Here is a 21,547-nt window from a genome sequence, read left to right as displayed (position 1 = left end):
GTACCCTAATTCCTTCTTCCTCAAAATGTGCTTCAGGAACTGGCAGCATACACATGGCATGGGAGCATGTTCTAGAAGCAGAATCTCAGACTTTGTCTTCAGTGACGTACTGTAAATTTTTTTTTCAAATAGCTGTGTGTGTGTGTGTGTGTGTGTGTGTGTGTGTGTGTGTGTAAGATGCACTTAAAAGTGCTTTCTGACTTTTACAGTTTAAGTATTCTCATCCTCCCATCATTCCATGTGACAGATCACTGGCCACAGGCTAAGGAACAGACAACAATAACTGTCTCTGTAGAGGCCACACACACCACTGCACCCCAGACCTCTGGATTCAGAATATTCATTTCACAAATTCCCCTAACACTGCATGTGTTTGACAAGCACTGGTCTAAGCCAGTTTTATATGAGCTCATGTTATGACTGCAGTAAGGTCTTTGCTGGCCACTGATCTACTGCCATAGTGAAAGACACATGCAGAGTGTGATGCTTCTTGATCATGCTGAGACAGAGTAGCATGAGCAGTCTGGCTTTCCATCTCTGGAAGTCTCTGAGTGGTCTCAGTGTAAGGAAAGTAGCTCTTGGAGATGTGTCTGGCTGTGACCCAGCAGAGGCCTGGCCACATGCTCTGAGACACCCGGGAGAGCTGGAAGAGCAGTGCTTTGCACCATTAGGCAAGGTTTCTCCTGACTGAGATGAGAATGTGCTTTGCAGATGCAGAACATGTGGGGATCAGAAAGTTAGGATGCTTTTCTTCTGCTTGCTATTGCGTAAGCTGTTTCTTTCATGCTGGGGTGCATTTATCCCACATGTAGAGTGGAGAGAAAATGTGGTAACAGGAAGGCTTACAGTGTACATTATCACACATGCCTTTTATCTGGAACCCAGCTGAAAACAGCATTCTGTTCTTGTTTTGCATGTAGAAACAAGCATTTACTTAAGAAAGTACTTTGTAGAATATAAATGGAAATAGATACATTTTGTGCATTCTTTAGCATTCCCTCTGTCTGCCATCTGAAATAGAAGTGCTAGTCAATGAAAAAGAAAATGCCAGTGAAGAGGAAAGAATTATTTCTTAGGCAAAATAAAAAAAAATCTTTCATTAGAGACATGGAAGCAAGAGCACAGCAGAATGGAGATACGTGATAATGGCTCACTACCATGGAGCTTGGCCTTCACGGTGCTTCTGGAACTTTCTACAGCTCACTTTACTCACCCCTACAATGGTACCTCCCCATCTTCTAGAGCTTCTCATCTTCTCACGCATTCCTATGACTTCTACAACTACAACTGATAAATCACAGTATTTTCTCTAGTATAAATTTCATCTGCTTATTAAACTTCTTCCTATGAATGCCTGCAATTCAACTCATCTTCCAAGATGTCGTTTCTTCACCAAGGGCAGCATCTCTGTCTCTTTTTGCCACAGCATTCACATTGCCCATTGGAATACCCAGTTTTTCAATTTCTTGTCACATGTGTCATAGAACCTAAGCCCATGTGAGCAAGGGTTGTGATGGTGTTCTCCCTCCTGCCTGACACGTGATTTCGGGTAGAGCAGAATGATCACAAAGAGCTCAGGCTGGCACTGGTGAATCTTCTCAAAATTATCAGAAGAAAGAGTCTATGCAAAGGATTATCTCTACTACTTTCTTAGGAATATAATTGCCTGGGTTGGGACTAAGAATCAGATACAACACCGTGAGGAAGAGAGCCAATTCAAACAGGTGACCTCAAGCTCGACTCTCAAGATGTTATTTACAATAAATCCTAACACTGTCTCTCTGGAGAGGAAGGGGGGCAATATTTGTGTACTGACTTTCTTTTCTCGATGGTTATAGACTTGCCTTGTGGAGACTAACACCTCTTAACTTCTATATCTCAGGTGAGGTTTCTGTGGCTTCCTGACAGCAGCAGAGGCAACATAGAAGCCCTGGAAAGAAAGCAAGAGCCATACAGAAGGCATATACCTCATGAGGATGATCAAGTCAGGTCTGGGGCTTATTCTAAATCCCTCCCACCCAGTCTTCTTTCTATTAGCAAGTATAACTTAACAGAGACATCTTTAAATACCTGTCATTTTATCTCTATACCACTCCTCTTTTAAAATGTAGAAGCCTCTCTTTTCTTCCTTTTCTTAATGATATAATCTCCTTCTGTCCTCAGCCTTGCCTGATTTGTTTTTCTAATACTAAATCTATAGAATGATTTATCCACTTATCATTTATTTGTTTTAAGATAAAACATCACCTAATTTCTCAGGCTTATAAGACTTTTCTTTCTTTCTTTTCTTTTTTTCTTTTTTCTTTTTTGAGATCGGATCTCACTATTTAGCTCTGACTGTCCTGAAACTCATTATGTAGACCAGGATGGCCAAGAACTTGGACTAAAGGCTTGTACCACCACTGCCTGGAAGGTCTAAGACTTCAATACTTGCTCTGTTGCATTTAACTAGCTGTGTGTGGTCCCTCTATACAAGCATTCTTTCACGTTGGCCAAAACTAACATAAAATATACTACTATGCACTGCTTCTTCAGGCCTCTGAAGCTGGAATGTTACTCATGTGACTTGGAACATTGGTCTTATTCTCAAAACTCAGAGTCAATGTCAAACTCTCCTGAAACCCTGCCTTGATGCCTCTCCTCTGGACCAGGGTTGAACTTCAGTGCATTGGAATGCCTTGCAGTTGATGATGGTTAGTGTTAATTGTCAAATTGACAGAGCATAGAATCAACCAGGGGATAGATGTATGGACCTCTGACTGTGCTTGTGGGGGTTATCTTGATTGTATTAATTGAGGTGGGAGAGCATTTCATTGTGTGTGGCACCTTAGGTGGGATCCAGGACTGAATGAGTGGGGGAAGGGTGATGAGCAGAAGCATGCATTTATTGCTCTCTCTCTCTCCCTGATGTGGATACCGATAGACCAGATGTTTCAGCATTTTCTACCTTCCCTTCCTTTCATGATGGCCTTGAACTGTGAGCCAGAACAATAAATTCTTCCTTACGTTGCTTTTGTCAGCATATGTAGTCATAACAACAAAATAGAAACTAAATGAGGCTATTACTATTGTAACAAGATGGCTGATTGACAGCTCTGAGATGGGGCTGAAGAATCTGTGTTTCGAAGAAGTTCTAATGGTGGTGTTTCAGGACAATACTCTCAGAAGCACACCTGATGCTTCTTTATCACAGCATTTGATACAAATCATGGAGAGGCAGCTTACTGGTCTCTTGCCCTCAGTGTGGATGCAACAGAGAACAGAGGCGCTGTCTTGTTCATTTCTGAAACACTGCACTTGCTACTATGGCTGGCACGAAGTAGGTGCTATGGGAATGGGAGGAAGAGAACAGTGGAAAAATGAAAAATAGACTCTTTTATGAAGATTGGCATACAGAAGAAATAGAGATTTTTCAGAATACATTTCCAGATGCTATACGTTTGAAACATCAACTTATCTGCAAAGTCTATGCGATTTACAATGTAAAGCCCATGCAATGTAGTGGCTATGAGTGGAGTCTTAAAACCGAGTTTCACCATATAATGTTAGGTTTGTCACTTAATAACCCTTTAAACTTGTTTTTATGCTCTTCAAATGAGTATAATAAAATGCTGCCTAATGGAGCCATTGTGTGTTTAACTGAGGCAGTACATACGAAATGGTTTTCATGGTACTTAGTATATTATGAAACACTAATAAATGTTAACTACCATTTTATTATATGCTCATTTAAATTGCTTACTTACAAAATAATAACAAGACTTCAGCAATTTAGTACACATGAATTCGAAAGAAATGTTGAATTCCTTAAATTTAGTCATTTTTGGCCTCATGCAATAATGTTTATTTTAAACATTTAATAGGTTCTTAAAACAGAAGATGGTTACTGAAGTGAAAGAATGTAATTAGAAAAAAAAACTTATTTTGGAATTTTAAGGAAGGTTATCCATTTTTATTAAAAATTCCTATTAATACACTACAAAGGGAAATTTTTTCAAAAGTAGCAATGTACTTAAAGAATATGTCTATCACAATAACTTACAGTCAGAGAAAGAATCTCATACAAAGGTTGCTAAAGATTCATAGTTCTCAACTAAACATTCCTCTGAGATATTGCTAATCTTCACCAAACTAGTTTTAGTATTGGTTAGAAAATACATAGCAATTAAAATATGCAGAAGTAGGATTCCAGTGAGCCCTTTGCAAGCCATGGCAGGGGCTCAGATACAAAGCAGATGTGATGAACTTGGCGAGCAAGAATTTCGAGACTAGGCAACTGTTCTGGGTAGTCATAGGTAGGTCTCACGGGAGCATGCTCTTTCACAGATGGGGAATGTGGGGAAGTAGTTTCTAGTCCTTAGAACTGTTCTTATCTCCATTCACTTGTCAGTCATTTGGTTATTTGTTGTTTAAAGTAGGTTATCTATTCTAGGATTTGATAATTATTGCCATCATATGGCTTGATTTAACTTTTATATTCACTTATGGAATACATGTTGGAATTGACCTTATTTGCAGATGGATGCTTCTGGCACTTAAGATGTTTCTGGAATCACATAGTTACTGGTCCAGTTAGTATTTCTAATCCCAGATTCTGATAACAGGGAGGACAAGGTGTCCCACTGGAATGATGTCCTCAGTACTGACCCTCTCCTGTGTGGCTGTCACAGAGCTGAGGTGTCATGGTCATCAGAGAAGACCTTCCAAATGGCAATGGGAATGTGAATACATGAGCTATGTTGATCTGGTTCAAGTCCTCTGGCCTCTGGCACACCATCATTACTTGACCCTCACCAAAGGATGAGAGTCTGAGTGATAGCTGAACTTTCTATATTAGGGAAGATTCATTGGTATATGTGTTCCCCTTTACCCCCTGTAAAGAAATCAACATTCTCCCTTTTAAGGAGTTTTTATTCAACAGTGAAATGGAAACCTTATCATCCTTCTGTTTAAGTATATTCTGTAACCATGGTGTTCAAAGGTAGAAGTTTTATAAAGGAGTTTGAAAGTGACTCAAAAGGGTCATCTCTATTTCCATTCTTTTCATCTCTCTGTCTCCCATGGAATCAGTTTGATCCTGAGACTGGTTCATTTCAATAACAAGATAGTTCAGAGAGGGAGGGAGGGAGGGAGGGAGAGAGAGAGAGAGAGAGAGAGAGAGAGAGAGAGAGAGAGAGAGAGAGAACCATGTAATGGAAATTATTATTTCAGTTTCACTGATGGGCCTAATTTAGATTAGACACATGATAATAGAATTTGGAATTTAGATTGTATTAGCCTCTTAATCAGTTCAATGCCAAGCATATCTGAGAGTCATCTGCAGTGCCAAAGATGTGTAAATCCTCCTCAAACTGTACAGTTAAGGAGGGATGAAGCCATTACCTAAAGTCAACTATGTTTCCAAGTGGTGGCAGTGTTTAATAAATCCTAAAGCACAGACATATCTCTTTTCTCAGGTTAACTTTTGAGCTGTGTAATTTGAGTAAGATCATTTCCACCTGAGGACTGAGGACACTGGGGCTCATTGTGGCTGTGACCCTGAATTAATATGTATTTTTTCATAAACTCTTGTAGCTAGAGTTTTCCTGACTGGCCCACAGTCAGGGCAAATCTTTATCACCCGCCAGTCCCACAGCCGCTAAGACCCAACCAAGACTGTATGGCTATGGAAGGCTTCTTGCTAACTGTTCTTATAGCTTAAATTAATCCATTTCCATAAATCTATACGTTGCCACGTGGCTCGTGGCTTACTGGCATTTTCACATGCTGCTTGTCCTGGCGGTGGCTGGCAGTGACTCCTTCTGCCTTCCTGTTCTTTTATTTCTCCTCTCTGTTAGTCCCACCTATACTTCCTGCCTAGTCACGGGCCAATCAGTGTTTTATTTATTGACCAATCAGAGCAACTTGACATACAGACCATCCCACAGCACAGCCAAGTGCAGACCATCTCAGACACCTGCACTCAGGCCTGTGGTCCTAATCATCCTCTATGCGGACCTGCTGGGTAAAGCCACAAGGAACCCGAGAACGGGCTCCCACAAGACAAAGAGAACATCCCACAGCAAACTCTAAATTCAATGTTTTTAGTAACTTGTTACTTTTGTCAAAGCAATTAGTAAGAGATAAATGTTTAGCAAAATTATACATTGTTATGCTGACTAATATCAGTTGCTATTTTGTATTTTTAACTGTTTCCTTATTTTGATTCTGATTCCCTGTTCCAGTTCTAATTCTTCAAAGCTGATATTAAGTGATAGTGGACAATGTTGGGAGGATGGGGGGAAAATGATCACTAAGCTGCCTTGTCTTCATCTTTGTTCCATGGATACAACCTCTGTAATAAAGAACTATGGTTGATGGCCTACTCACTTTTTGTCTAAATAGAATCAATTTTGAGGGTGGACTGTGAGCAGATGGGGATGGGAGCTAGAGAGATGAATTGTTGGGGGGAAGTGATGGAGGGAGAAAGTGAGGGGAGAAACAGCTGGAATTGGGGATCATGGGAATGTGGTTGTGTGGAAACCTAGTGAAATGGAAACTTTCTGGAGGTGACCCTAGTGAGGACTCCTAGTAATGGAGCATAGGTAGCCATCTTGTGTAGCCGGGCAAGGCTTCCAGTGGTGGGACTGGGTTGCATTCGGTTGAGTTTTGGGTGAGGGGTTCCCCTGGAGATCCCTAATCAACCTAGGCTGATGCTAGGACAGAAGGTTGCCCTCTGAAAACTGGCAGCAGGGCCCCATTGTTGAGGACAGCATCCACACAGTTCATTGACTTCGGAGAGGTTGAGCTAGTACCATCACAGGAGCCTTCACCTCTGTGTTCAAGTCTTTTTGGTGACAGAAAGTACTCCACAGGCTACAGAAAGAGAAACTTGGTAAACAATCCAGCCACACAACCTTCAACCTACAATTTGTCCTACCAGCAAGATGTGTTAGGGAGATGGTGGCACAGAACTTGTGCCAAGCAATGTTTGGTTTAACTTGAGGCCCATGGCATGAGAGGGAGTCAATGGCCTACATAGCCTGGATGGCCAGGATCCAGAGACTGGATAGCCCAGAGACCTAGGGTAGAACCAGACAGGACTGATAAGAAAATAACAAAACAAAACCATCAATGAAATGATTCCTAATGATATTCATATTCTGCTATACTCATAGATCGATATCCTTGTCCAGTCATCATCAGAGAGGCTTTCTCTGGCAGCAAATGGTTGCAGGTGCAGAGACCCACAGCCAGACATTATGGAGAGAGAGAGAGAGAGAGAGAGAGAGAGAGAGAGAGAGAGAGAGAGAGAGAGAGAGAGAGAGAGAGTCTAAATTGAAGGTCTCTATGTGGTCCCTACCCTTAGAGATGGGGAACCCCATGGAACAGGGGAGGTAAGATTGTAGGAGTCAAAGGGGATTGAGGACCCCAGGAGAACATGGCCCACTGAATCAACTAAGCAGAGCTCACATGGGCTTACAGAGATTGAGGGAGCAAGCATGGGTCCTGCATGGGTGTGCACCAGATCCTCTGTGTATAAGTTACGACTGTTAGCTTGGTGTTTTGTGAGATTCCTAACAGTGAGAATGGATGTATCTTTGACTCTCTTGCCTGCTCTTGGGACTCGCTTCCTCCTGTTGGGTTGCCTGTCCAGCATTGATATGACAGCTTTTGCCATGTCTTGTTTTTAATCTCGTTTTGTCCTGTTTGGCTGTTTTCTCTTGCGGGTCTGCTTTTTTCTGAAGAAGAAACAATGGAAGTGGATCTGGAAGAGATGGGAGATGGGAGGAGCGGAGGAAGAGGAAACTGTGGTCAGGATTATTCTATCCTTTTTCCCACAGTAATTGCCAGCTGTAATGTAACGTATGTATTGTGTTCTCCCAATTCATCAGTATGGGAATTGCTTAGAGGGTTTTTGTTGTTTGCTTGTTTTTATGAAAACTCAATGACTACATCTCCAGATTTGGAGAAAATCTCTCACTGTCAGTTGGCTTGCCCCATATCTTCTGATAGCACACCCATTCACTCTTTATTCCCTTGTTCCCAGAATTTAGCAAGGGCTCTCCAAAGGTAGTCACATGTCTTGTCCTTGCATGAATAAATGTTTCTTTCCACGTCATGATCAGAATATCTATTTGTAGAATATATTATATATAATCTCTATTGGGGTTTGTATATTATTATACAGAGCTCCTCTCCCACCATCTATGCTGAGTTAAATTACATCTTCTTTGTAGGTCTGAGATAAAGTGTTTGTCAACCTCCTAATGTTGTGACCCTTTGATACAGTTCTTCATGTTGTGGTGGCCCCCTCCCCAACCATAAAATTATTTCATTGCTACTTCATAACTGTAATTTTGCTACTATTATAAATCATAATGCCAATATCTGTGTTTTCAGATGGTCTTAGGTGACCTCTGTGAAAGGTTTGTTCGATCTCTAAAGGGTCCTGACCCACAGGTTGAGAACCACTGAGGAGAGAATAGAACACTTTTGGTTACAAGAATGTGAAGAAATATTTTTGATGTTCTAGCATTCAATGGCATCATGGCCATAAATAATGGAATATATGAAGAACAGCATTATGGGTCAATTTTAAACTATAAATGAAGGGAATACTATGATATTTTCACCTTTTCCTCTCATTTAGTCATTTGTAGCTGTATGCATGAATGAACCAGAATTTCCAATTTTCCCTGAAAAATTCAAGAATAATAGTGAGAGAGACAGACATGGCAACAAGTACTAGAATATGTTGCAATATATGTAACAAGAAGGATTTGTACAAGGTTGAAATCCATTAAGGAAGAAATCTGTTTGAACAGAAAAATAACAATTATTAATACAATAGTACACAAGCAAAATAGAGCTGAATAGAGTTGAATACAAAATGAAGTTCACTACTAATAAATTATAGGGCAAAACCCCTAAGAGAGCAGAGGGTCTCAAAAGTTGTTTTCAAAAGAAATAGGATTTGTATGGGATTTTTATAAATAGAAAAACCCCAGACAATCAATAAGTGGGTCAAGTGTTAGTGTATTCATGGTGGAATAGAAAAGGTTTATTTTGGGACCAGCATGCTCCAATCTTAAAGCAGGATTAAAAAGGGTGGTTTAAAGCCAAGTTGTAAGAGGACTTGGGGAAGAGGCATTACTCTTTAGGAGTCTCCTCTCTTAGAGGCTTTGAGTGCATGCACACCCACCTCCAGTATTGTACCATCACACATTCAACATCCACCTCCCCAGATAGATTCACAGTCCTTGAGATTCTTCTTTTCATGGTAAATGATTTTTTTTTCAGGAATAATTTCACTTTGGGATTTCTCTGTGACCATTGTATTACTAGACTTCAGATGGAGTCACTAGAGTAATAATTTCATCTGGGAACCTGCATTTTTCCTGCAATTGGAATTTTATCCATTTTATTTTTAGTCTACTCTTTTCCATATTGGCATGCTAGAGCAGTACAATTTAAATTAACACTGCACTTGGGCAGATAGCTTCTATGGAAAAAACACAAATCAAGGCAGAGTCCTTGGACATCCAATTTGCTGTGCACAGTGGGTGTTTGATTCAGCACTGATTTATAACCCTGATCATAATGATTATCATGGAGATTAAGAGAAGCAAAACAAATAAACAACACAAAACCCAGAAGCATTCATTTCTGGGGAAAAGGGGAAAGTAAATATTAGTAATAATTACTAAAAGCAACACAGCGTAGTTGGCAGGGTGCTGGTATTTTGGTATTTTTCTACATATAAATAAACATTTTCTTTACTATGTAGTCATGATAGCAACACAATCTAATATATAGTATTACTGTTTTTTAGCTCTAAGATTTATCTTTAAGTGGTGAGCAATAATTGTATGTATTTATGAGGTGCAACATATTATTTCCATACATACATACAATGTGGAATGATCACATTATGTTAACTTATCCATGAAGGAAAAGAGTGCAGTTTTAAAAAAGATTTATTTATTTATTATCTATACAATATTTTGCCTGCATGTATGCCTGCATGCCAGAAGAGGGCACTAGATCTCATTAAAAATGGGTTTGAACCATGTGGTTGCTGGGAATTGAACTCAGGACCTCTGGAAGAGCAACTAATGCTCTTAACCCCTGGGCCATCTCTCCAGCCCCCAAAGAGTACATTTTAATTTTTACTTTTTAAAAGGAAATTTTAAGAGCATAAGGATAAAGGCATTAGTTAATTTGTATGATAGATGACTTTAGAAAAGGATGCTGGACAAGAATTGTTCAATAAAATGCATAATTCCTGAAAGAAGCCTGGCTCCACAGCCTTTTCTTGATCCCTGTCTAGCTGCTTTGTTCTGGAAGACCTCACTCAGGGCAACATCAGATGAACTGGAGGTGCCTGCAGCTCTTGTTCATACTCATCTTCAAAGGACAAACCCCTCTTTCCAAAATATCATCTAACCAAACAAATTCAAGATAACAGCAATTGCCTATACACCAAAAAGGAAAACTGGCAATTTAGAATTATTTAGAAATAGTAGTTCATATTTTTATTTCTGAGTAGATGTTTTTTGTCTTTCTGTGTGCATGCTATGTGTGTGTAGATGTCTTCAAGAGCCAAGAGTGTCAGATCCCCTGCAGGTGGAGTTACAGGTAGCTGAGCATCACCCACATGGCTGCTATGAACTATATTTGGGTTCTGTGCAAGAGCAGCAAGTGCTTTTAACCACTAAACCATATCTCCATTCCTGGTAACTTTTACATATTTTGAAAATTGTTGGGGCTAGAAAAAAATGCATAAACAGTTAAGAGCATCCACTACTGCTCTTGCAGGGAACTCATGTTTGATTCCTATCACTCATGGCAGGTGGCTCATAACCTCTTATTACTCCAGCCTCAGGAAGATACAGCTCCCTTCTGAACTCACAGTTAACTGCACTCAGGAGCACATACCCACACACAGACCCACATGCCCATAATTAAACAAAATGTAAATCCCTAAAAAATTGTTTAAAACGAGCCAAATAAGCATCTAAATATTAAGAAATACATAGAAATTATATAACTGCTTGAGATTTCTTTATATATCTTAGTATCCTTTGCCAAAAAGTCCCTCAGGGGATTTTTTTTTTTGGTCTCTATAAACACAAACACAGAAATATCCATGTAATCATTGGTCTATTCATTTTGCTATGAATATTATGGAGGAAGTAAAAAAGGAAGGGAGGGAAGACATACTTTGTTTTAGGCTCTTAGATAAATACTAAAACTAAATTTGTATCTCTCTCTCTCTCTCTCTCTCTCTCTCTCTCTCTCCCCTATTGTAAAATTTCACTTTGGAAACTGATAATTGTTTTTTTCACAGAATAAATAGTAGGAAAATTATTGAACCGATGGCTTTCAAGATGACATTTCCTTCTAAACTCATCATATTTATGTAACCATATTTCTATTAAATACCAGTTAACTCAGTTCCTGAGTTTTAACTCTTATAGATAGAAACAAAAGACTATTCTTACTAGCACATGGCTAGATTATTTCCTTAGGGAATATTTCTAGATTAGGATTAGTGGGGTGAACTCTTAAAGACTTTTGGTAGTCATTGCTAACATGTTTAGGATGAGAGCTTTCGCTATTCCTGGGAAGCTGTAATTTAAACCTCCATCTATCCATACTCTGAACAGGGAATGAAGGGCACGTCTTCTCTGTTCGTACTAGGTATGAAAGTTGTGAATGCTCTCATAGTGTTGCTGTTTATTGATGAAACTGGTTCCCTGCCTCTCACAGTTGGTGGAGAAGATTACAGCATCAATGTCACTTTCAACTTTCTCTGACTCTTTTTCAAAACATAAATAACTAATTAATTTTGATACCAGAAGGGGGCTTTGTGCCACTATTAAAAGAAAAAAAAAACCCATATATATCTTTGCCTGTGTCGATTTTGAAAGAATAATTTTTCTGTTATTATACATAGTTTTAGATCTTCTATTCAGAATGATGGACATGCTTCATGTTGTGTTCAAGCTTGCCTTTTAGGGTGCTTAAGCTTACACATTCAGCCTACCTGTGACCTTACCAAGGGAAGCTACAATAATATCAACTGAAATAGATTGGTTGGGGCCAACAGATACTTGACTAGGCAAAACATCTGTGATGGGTAACTTTTCTCTTTGTCTTGACAGGGTCTTGGATCAACTGACAGACTCTGAGTGAGTCTGTAGGGTCTTTTCCAGAAAGAGTTTCTTGGGGGGTAAGAATACCCTTTCCTCAAAATTAATCAGTGTCATCCAATGGGTGGCCTAGATACAAAGATGTAGGGCAGAGCAATGTTGTGGTCCTGCTAATCTTAATTTGTAGTTTTATTGAAACCAGTTAACATAGTGTTTGATGTTTGATTTAATAGAGATTTAGGATGTAAACGTTTTTCACATTTATCAGCACCAAAATGTGTGCTTAACTAGAACTTTCCCAAAGAGTGTTTTGCCTACAGACAATGCCCCCTTCCTACTCATCACACATTATCTGCAGGTGCTTTGTGGCCCCTTGCTCACACACTCACTCCAGTAGCTAAAACATCTTAACAAAGATCCCATTTGTAATATGCCGAGGGAATACAATTTTAATTATTACTGACTGAATCTACTGGAGAATACAAAAACATCACCTAATTAGAACTTTCAATGAGGGTATGAATAAAGGGGCTCCTACTGAAATGTGGATAGGGGGCTCCATTAGGGAGACACGATTGTTGAAACCTAACACATGAGGAATTAGACCTGTGAAGTGTGGGAGACAAAAAAAAAATATCTCAGAGTAATGCAAAGTCACTTTCAATGACATTACCTGAAAAAAAAAAAATGCTGATTTTGCAGAACAAAAACCACCAGGCCTTAGTCCTGTCAGTACTTGTTTCTTAAACCTGGCTTGCTCCTCAAGGGCTAGGCTTGTGCCTTGTGCACTGATCATTGTAAGGGATGTCAGCAGATGACTGGGTGTGCTGACTGATTCAGAAGAGGAAAAATTCTCTCTACCACCCCAACATATCCAGTGTGTTCTCATCAATGTATCTGGGCAACAAATTGCCCTTTCAGAGCTTTCTAAATGTTCAAGTATGGATATTCAACTTGCATAATTTTTATCACATTTGATGTATAGCTATATTGATCTTTTATATATATATATATATATATATATATATATATATATATAATCATATGTATGATTACTAACTCACTTAAAAAATTAGATACCAGGGATGGAGAGTTAGCTCAGCAGCTAAAAGGACTTACTGCTCTTGCAGGGGACCTGTGTTTGGTTCCTAGTATGCACAACAGGCAGCTTACAACCAATCAGCTATAACACCAGTTTCAGGGCAGCAGAAGCCCTATTCTGGCTCCCACAGGCTTGTGGGCACACATAAATTCATATAGGTGCACATGTGCACACACGCACGCACACACACACACACACACACACACACACACACAATAAACCTTAATAAAAAAGTTTAAATAGCTACTAGAGCCATATAATAAGTGGCAATGTCTCTAATATTGTATTATCTTAAATATTTTATTTGTAATTGATCTAATATATATTAAGATATACATATAAAACATAACCAATACCTTCATTTCAACCTGAAACTATATCCTATGCTAACAAAGACTATACATGGATATAGTCTGAAGCACTTTTCTTAGAAATTCCACATTGACCTCCAGCACCCCAAACTCCCCACCTGGTTCTTTTCAGCTTAAGCATCTTCCTGTATTGGAACCTGGTGATTTTCAAGTCTATGTAGAATTCTTGTCACTCACATCATGCTGGGCTAGAAAACAGATGCACGGGGCCATTGACATAATGGCAGGAGAACATCTGATGCAACCGAATCAGCAATGGACCAACTGTGGCTGCTCTGTGCAGGCCTGATGCTCAGACTCGCTTTCAGGAAACACACACTGGTGCCACCACTGAGGAGACATTGAAGTGTTGTCTCAGGAGAGCCTTCTGTACCATCCTGTAGTCTTTGACCTTTTCCCCAAAATATCTCAAAAACTGCTTTCTTCCCCACAAAAGGAAGCACAAAGGTTAGCATATTTTTGAGGCTAATGGAAGCCTTGAATATTATCAGTGGAACTCTGTTTCCAGGGATCAAGGATTTTTTGCTTTTTAAAAAAATTATAATAAGTATATAAGAATTCAAAAACTCTATTAAATGATCGGCCTTCATCAAGAGCTTACTGTGTTCTCAACTCTTCATCCAAGGACTCATACACATTATGTCTTCCGATTCTCTCAGTCCCACATGCTGCATGCTGTCATTAATACTGTGTTGCAAAAGCAGAAGGCTGAGATGGGGAGAGACAGGTTCAGCAATGGTGAAGGTCAACATAGTAAGAAGTTATAGCAGTTGGTTTTGGACTCTGATTGTCAGACCTGTTTTCTTTTTTCTTTCTTTCTTCCTCTTTATTCGAGACAGGGTTTCTCTGTGCAGTTTTGGTGCCTGTCCTGGATCTCGCTCTGTAGACCAGGCTGGCCTCAAACTCACAGAGATCCACCTGGCTCTGCCTTCTGAGTGCTGGGATTAAAAGTATGCACCACCACTGCCCAACCAGACCTGTTTTCTTAAGCGTACTGTTACTGTCTTTCTTTGTAGTGTTACTCATCCTAAATCCCAATGATGGGAGAGTAGCAGATCTATTTAGTGAAGGAACATGCTACCAGAATCATGGGTGAATGACAGCAGCACCAGGTGTTAATGCTATGGACTTGCCCTCTAAGAATGGGCATCGTCCCTTCTGTGATACACCAGCAATGAAGAGAACTGTGAAAAGTCTGGGTGCTAATTAACACTCTTCCCCGTTCTGTGATTTTACCCAGAGATTTATGTACTTTGAATTTCCTTAAATGAGATTTTTTTTTAAAGTAGAATAAAAATTTCTCTTCATTCCAGTTGTAACATATTCTAATTTTCAGGGATCATAGGTTAATTAAATTGATTTAAAACAACTTTTGGGTACTACCTTAATTAACCTTTCAGCTCCCCCTTCTCGTCTGGTTCCATTCAATGCTGTCAGTCTGCAGGGGCGAGGGTTAAAGCTCCTCACCCTCTCAGGTAGGCGAGGAAAGGTAGGAAAGAGCATTTGCCACAGAGTTTGATTAGTGGAACTCATTAGCTGTCAGATGGGCACCAGCAGTCCGTCAGGAGAGAACAGTAGCACCAGTGACATTTAGTACATGGCCCGCATTGAGAGGCTGCTTAGAAACCAATTTCCACTCTTACAGGTTCTGTTCCCAATATGCGAGTTCTCCAAGATTCATAAGCAAACCTGATCAACATGCCAAGGAAGGAAAGGAGGAAGAAAAGAAAAATGGCCCCCAGACAACCACAACACAAAACAGCCCAGGGCACTGAAGTGCAGAAGTGTGAGCCTGGGTGCTGCTCACAGCTGAGTGACACTTTTGTCTTCCTGAGATTTTACAAAGTAAATGGGAACCAGAACTGTTTGGGTGGCAGCCTAACTTGATGGAAATCCACACTGGTTTGCTGAATTGATCACCACATGCTTATCTTGTCTGTTTATCCAGTCTGTCCTAAAATGCTTCTGGACAAGTGCTGTGATGGAGGATTTGGCCTGAACACACAGCAGGCAGATGTTTCACTTGCAAAGAGATCTCAGTGCAGTGAGCCAGGCAATGCATTCCTGCCTCTCAGCACTTAGACATTGGGGCACTTTAGTTTTTAACAACTTATAAATAAATATCAGTAAATAGTCTGTCTCCTGAATGATCTGGTTTATATGAAGAAATTGATCTTGGCTTAAAAAAAATTGTTCAATCAACTACAGGAGAGGGATCCTTTAAGCCCAAACCTCTTTTGCCATCAGGAGCCAAAACAAATCTCAGTTTCCTTGCTTACAATGTAGGCTCATTGGATGGAATTCATAATCACTTCAGGCTTTAAAATTATATCTCTTCACATCTGTAGGTAGCTTGGACCAGCCTCATTTCTATTATTTACTTTACCCTCACTGTAACCATTGGACCTCCTTTCCCACAATCAAGAGTAAAGCAGTTTCTCCAAGGCCACAGTTAAACACCAGAGGCAGGAGGTAAACCAGAGCTCCAGAGTTAAGATCCTGCTGGGTGAATCATTATTGCTATGTTCAACATTCTTTCTTATCTCTAATGGTCTATCATTCAAGGATCCATATATTTGAGGCAATGAACTGTAATAAAAAAAACTTGGCTTGTGTAAGGGAATTTTAGAAAAAGAGAAAGAAAAGAAAAAGAAAGAAATAAAGAAAGAAAATAAAGGAAGGAAGAAAGGAAGAAAGAAAGAAGGAAGGAAGGAAAGAAGGAAAGAAAGAAAGAAAACACCACTGAAATTACCCCCTACCTTTTCCAGGCAGGCCCTGCTGTAGTAGATAAGGAGCCACACATTAGTCAGTGGCAGTGAAGAGCCCACAGGGCTGGCAAACTTGCCACAGTCCAATTGCCTTCTCAGGTCTTTGAAGAGCTGGGAACTAAGCCAGGAGGAGAACCATTATGATTACCTATAACCTTTTCCCTGAAACTCCTTCAACTTGAGGCAGAGGGTGATGGGAAAGAAAAATATCCTGATAATGCTACCCCAGAACATGGGCTTTTCACAGCAGAGGGCAGGGAACTCACACCAGGCTTTGTTAGATGTTTGTATGCATGGGCCCATCCTGATGCTTCTCATCCAATGTGGTTTCTGGCGCCTGAAATTTTTGTGTGCTTTCTGGGTGATTCTGGAGAGTTTCAGCGGGGCTGTAGAGGCTCAGCAGCTTCAGTAGTTGTTCTAAAAATAGCCCATGCTACCCTTGAGGTCCCCTATTCCACTTTTGCTTTTGTCTCTCTCTCTCTCTGTCTTGCATATGTGTGCGTGGCATGTGCATTTATGTGTATGATTGTTAACATGTAGGTGGGTGCATATGTCTGTGTGCATGCAGAGGCCCGAAGCTGATCATTGTGTCTTCCTCAATCAGTCTCTTCTTTATTATCAACTCAGGGTTTCTTGTTGAATCCGGAACTCATGGATGTGGGCTAGTTTATTTAGGCTCCAAGAGAACCCTGTCTCCGTCTCCAAAGTACTAGGATTACAGGGAGTTTCCTTGTCTGTCTGGCTTTTTACGTGGGTTCTTGGGAACCACACTCTGGTCCTCATGCTTACAAGGCAAGGGCTTTATCTATAGAGCCATCTTCCAAGCCCCCATGCCACCGTTTTACGAGTAAATTCAGGCTGATGTGCTCATCACATTCTTGACCTCTCTACCTAGCTATCTCCTTGCATTCTCTTGAATATGACCTTCATACCTGCATACTCCAATAAATATCTACTGTTAAATCCTTTTATTTTAAAACAGAAAGTTGAGAGCTTATCCATGTCCTTTCCTTTTACACTTCGAATTCTCTACTTCCTGTCCCATCCTACAACATTTATTCTATTAAGTAAAGTACTTCCCTCTGCCTCCAAAATATATCTTTCATGCTTTGTTTTTTGCTTGATTACTACTTCCATTTTTTTCAAAGCCAGCATGTCACCTCACCTGGGTTTTTCCATGTAGTCTTCTCATTGGTCCTCCGGTTCCTGACACACCGCTTCAATTAATCTTCCCTGTAGCAGCCAGTGATTACTGAAGTGCAGCATCAGACTGTACTTGTCAATTTGAAACACTCTCATGGCCTTTCATTGTAAATAGAATAAAATTCACAGCTCTTCTCATAGTCTGCAAGTCTATGCATGCTTAGCATTCCTTCCTCCTGATACATCAGCTTCCTGTGAGTGTGTGAGTAGAGAAGCTTTCCCCTAGCCCTGGGCTGTCATGCTCAGGATGTCATCTGCCTGCAAGGTTTTCCCTCAGAGTCACACCTTCTGTTCCTTTAGATCTCAGATGAATTGTCATCACATCAGAGAGGTGGCCCCTGGCTTCTCTAGACAATCTCCTCCCTCATTAATCTCTTTCACAAAGCTGTTTGTATTTCCCCAGCATTTATTGCTATCTAAAATTATTTATTTATTTGTTGCTGGTTTCTCTCAATAGAGTGTGTAAGCTCCATGGAATTGGCAACCTCATCTGTCTTGTTCATATGGCACTTAGCAAATATATTATAAATACTGGTTGCATTTAAATCAGATGCTAACAAGTTATCTGAATAGTTCTTTCTTGGGGCATTTATAAGTGAAATTATGTAACTGATACTGTAATTAATATGAAAAGTAATTCCATCTGAAAAGTAAGTAGTTTCAAATGTGGTATTATTTCTTGTGTTCCTTAAATTCCTGCACATTGGAAGCTTTTAAACTAGGAAACCCCATCCACACAGTCCCATCCATACTGACGATTTCTGCTCAGAGGGGTTTCCTAACCCATGGCTCTCTCCTCCCTAGACAAAAGCCAGCTGTTTTACTGGTTTTTTAGTCCAGGTCACTGTGTAGGTACCAGTCCACACAGCACGGCAATAGAGGATCCATTGAACATAAGGATGGCATTCTGCTTCAAACAATTGCCAAAGAAGTCACGATGAGCTACTTCATCCCTCCTTTGCCACATGATAGAGCTGGAGGGACTGCACACTGAAGGATCTGTCAAGGAGACAGCAATAGATTCCTCCAAAGGCTTCATGAGCATCACACCCCTCACTCAAGCATTAGAACACACTGAATTCAATTTTTTTTTTTTTGGTGACACAATACTTTTCTTTTCTTCCCTAAAAGCTCACAATTAAGAATTGCTAAAGTATAAATTTCTACAGGCTGCCACTTTGAAATTTGAGGCAGGTAAGCATATTCCATCCCTGAGCTAGAGTCAACTGGAAGAGCAGTACTGGAGGATTTCCTTTATGACTGGAAAGACTTCTAGCTTTTGTTTCTTACTATTGGTGTATGTTCCTTGAGTTGGTTAAGGAATATATCTAGGTGTCTTTTATTTTGGCAATACTTTACTCCCAACCTTTTGGTCCAAGTGATCTTGCAAGGATTAATCCACTTTGCATATAAAAATGAAAATGCAAGTTACAGCAGTAAGTATCTATCCTAGAATTTTCATCCTGCATGGATAACTAGAAGATTAATAGTGGTGGTAGTGTATGAAGGAGGGTCCAGAAGAGATTTTTCATTGCTTTTGTTTAGTAAAGTACCCAGAGCTCTCGGCTCCTGATCCTTTTAGGGAACTGCTCTGTAAACTTCTCTTTCCATTGTTTGAACTATTATAGTTTATTAAAATTGTGATCATCTATCTATTAAGACATCAATAATTGCATTCTAAAATTTATGGGTGATTTTAATAAATTCATGGCTCTAAAGATCATCAGTTAAAACACAGCACACATTGGAAGGTGGCCTTGGCTCTACTGTGACTCCACCTTCCACTTATGTCCACCCAAAGGGTAAGGTCTGCTAGGTAGTTTGGAGTTTCATGTGCCAGTCCTGGTTATCATCTGGACTTTTCAATTCTTAATATGGAGTGGCTGAGGTGAAAAATGGTCATATTTGTTCTATGCACAAGAGTGACTACATACCACTAAATTGCCATGGAAATAGTTAAGTAAGCACACAACAGTAAATGAGTAAGATACATTATTGAACATCTACTGTCTTCTAATCACCAGTGATACAACGTTGAGAGAGACAGATGTTTACTTGTTTCACTGTTGTGATAATCACTGGGACATGGGATGCTTCTGGATCCAACATATGGCTCATTATCCAACTTAAGGAAGGCTTCTTGGAGGAAGAAGTATGAAGACAGTGGCTAGATAGCAGAGTCCTGCATTTGATGGAGATGTAGGGATTGTAAGAAGGGTTTAGCAGAAATAAAGGAGAAACAAGGAGGAGGGAGGCAATTATGTCTTTTGAGCAATCATGTGTAATTCAACATGGCTAGACTTAAGCATAAGAGATTGGCCTGCTGGAAATGGAGAGCTAGGCAGGGCTCAGCTGGCAATATGCTCAGGCAACTCTCTGGTTTTCTGTTCTATCTGGTGCAGGTAGTGGGAAATGTGCTGCCGTGTGTGCTTTTATGGTGAGGACTCTTTGACAGCCTGTAAAGCAATGATGGATGCCAAAAATAATACTTCTCAGCTTTCATCACTTTGTTATATATTTCCCACAGGTGCTTAAGGGAAAAAGAGAATCACCAGAGTCATTAATAAACCTATAATGTAAGAACACTTGAACAGTTCTGAGAAGAGCTGGTCATCTTCCTTCCACTGTCTCAGATTTGATGGAGAAACATTTTAATGTTTGTCTGACCTTTAATTAAATATACTGTACATTTTTAGGTTCCAGTAAATTACTGCCTTTCTGTAAGTACCAATGGGTAGGAGAAGGGTATTGGGGGTCATAATGGTATCATTAAGAAACACATAAATATCTTTTCACTTTTTTCTCTATGCAACTCTTACTCCTGCAAGGGAAAGTGTGCTTCCATTCTCTCCAACTGAGACTATGGAAATTCACCAGGGTTTTATCAGCAATAAACTTTTCCAGCTTTTCTTCCTTCTGGGTCAAATGCATTTCCTTGAGTCCTTCTTAGGCTTCCCTTGAACTCCTTAGTCCTTAATCATCACTAACTCATTAACGTGACTTCTCATGCTTCCCTTTTTCTTCTTCTCTCCTGTTTTCCAGTCTTGTCTAAAACTTGGCATGTATTTTTTCATACAGTTCAAGTGAAAAAAACAACAACAACTGGTCATCCCTTACTATAGAACCATGACATCCAACATTCAAACTTGAGAACATCCTGCAATAGTTGGGACTTGGCATTCCAAGTCACAGAAATCAACTCAATGCAGGTGGAGTGGGAAAAACAAACAGACAAATGGAATTCAACCGACCACTACCAATAACAAAACATAACACACACACACACACACACACACACACACACACACACACACACACACACACACACAAACCAAGGAAACAGAAGATGAAATAATGTAAAAGAAACACAGGACGTTAGTGAGCCTGGCAGTGAGAATCCAGGTCGTTCTGGATCCAAGAACTTAGGTTGAGTATCAGAGACTTTCTTTCTTCTCTTCCTACCAATGGGGTTTTCTTGCTTTTAGTCATTTCAGTTTTTGCAGGATTTTTAATATATAATTTGTGTGTGTGTGTGTGTGTGTGTGCCCTAAGAATGCAGTGCTGCAATTGCCCATTCACAGGGCATGGGAAGGTGAGTAAGAGTCCCCCCATTTCTTAGACATCATGCATAGAACTGGGTAGTGATGATTCCTTAGAAGGTCCAGGCTTTGTTGTCACAATAAAGAAAATTTCCTATGCCAATTGTTTGTTTATTTTGAGATGTCTTGGTCTTGATATCAGCATGTAGCTCAAGCTGGTCTGGAATTGATAGGAACACTCCTGCCTTAGCTTCTAGAATGCTGGCATTAGAAGTGTGCCCCACCATATCTGACCTCATACAACTACTGTTTTACAAGTACTTATGTGAGTTATGATACTCAAAATACAGAAAAATCACATTTCATTTCTCAAACAAAGTAAAGTTTTATCATCAGACTACTTTTTTTTTGCCACTGTTTTTGAGGC

Source organism: Peromyscus maniculatus, chromosome 19 (genome assembly GCF_049852395.1).
Source record: "Peromyscus maniculatus bairdii isolate BWxNUB_F1_BW_parent chromosome 19, HU_Pman_BW_mat_3.1, whole genome shotgun sequence".
NCBI classification, from domain to species: Eukaryota; Metazoa; Chordata; class Mammalia; order Rodentia; family Cricetidae; genus Peromyscus; species Peromyscus maniculatus.
Note: the sequence above shows the minus strand (reverse complement) of the source record.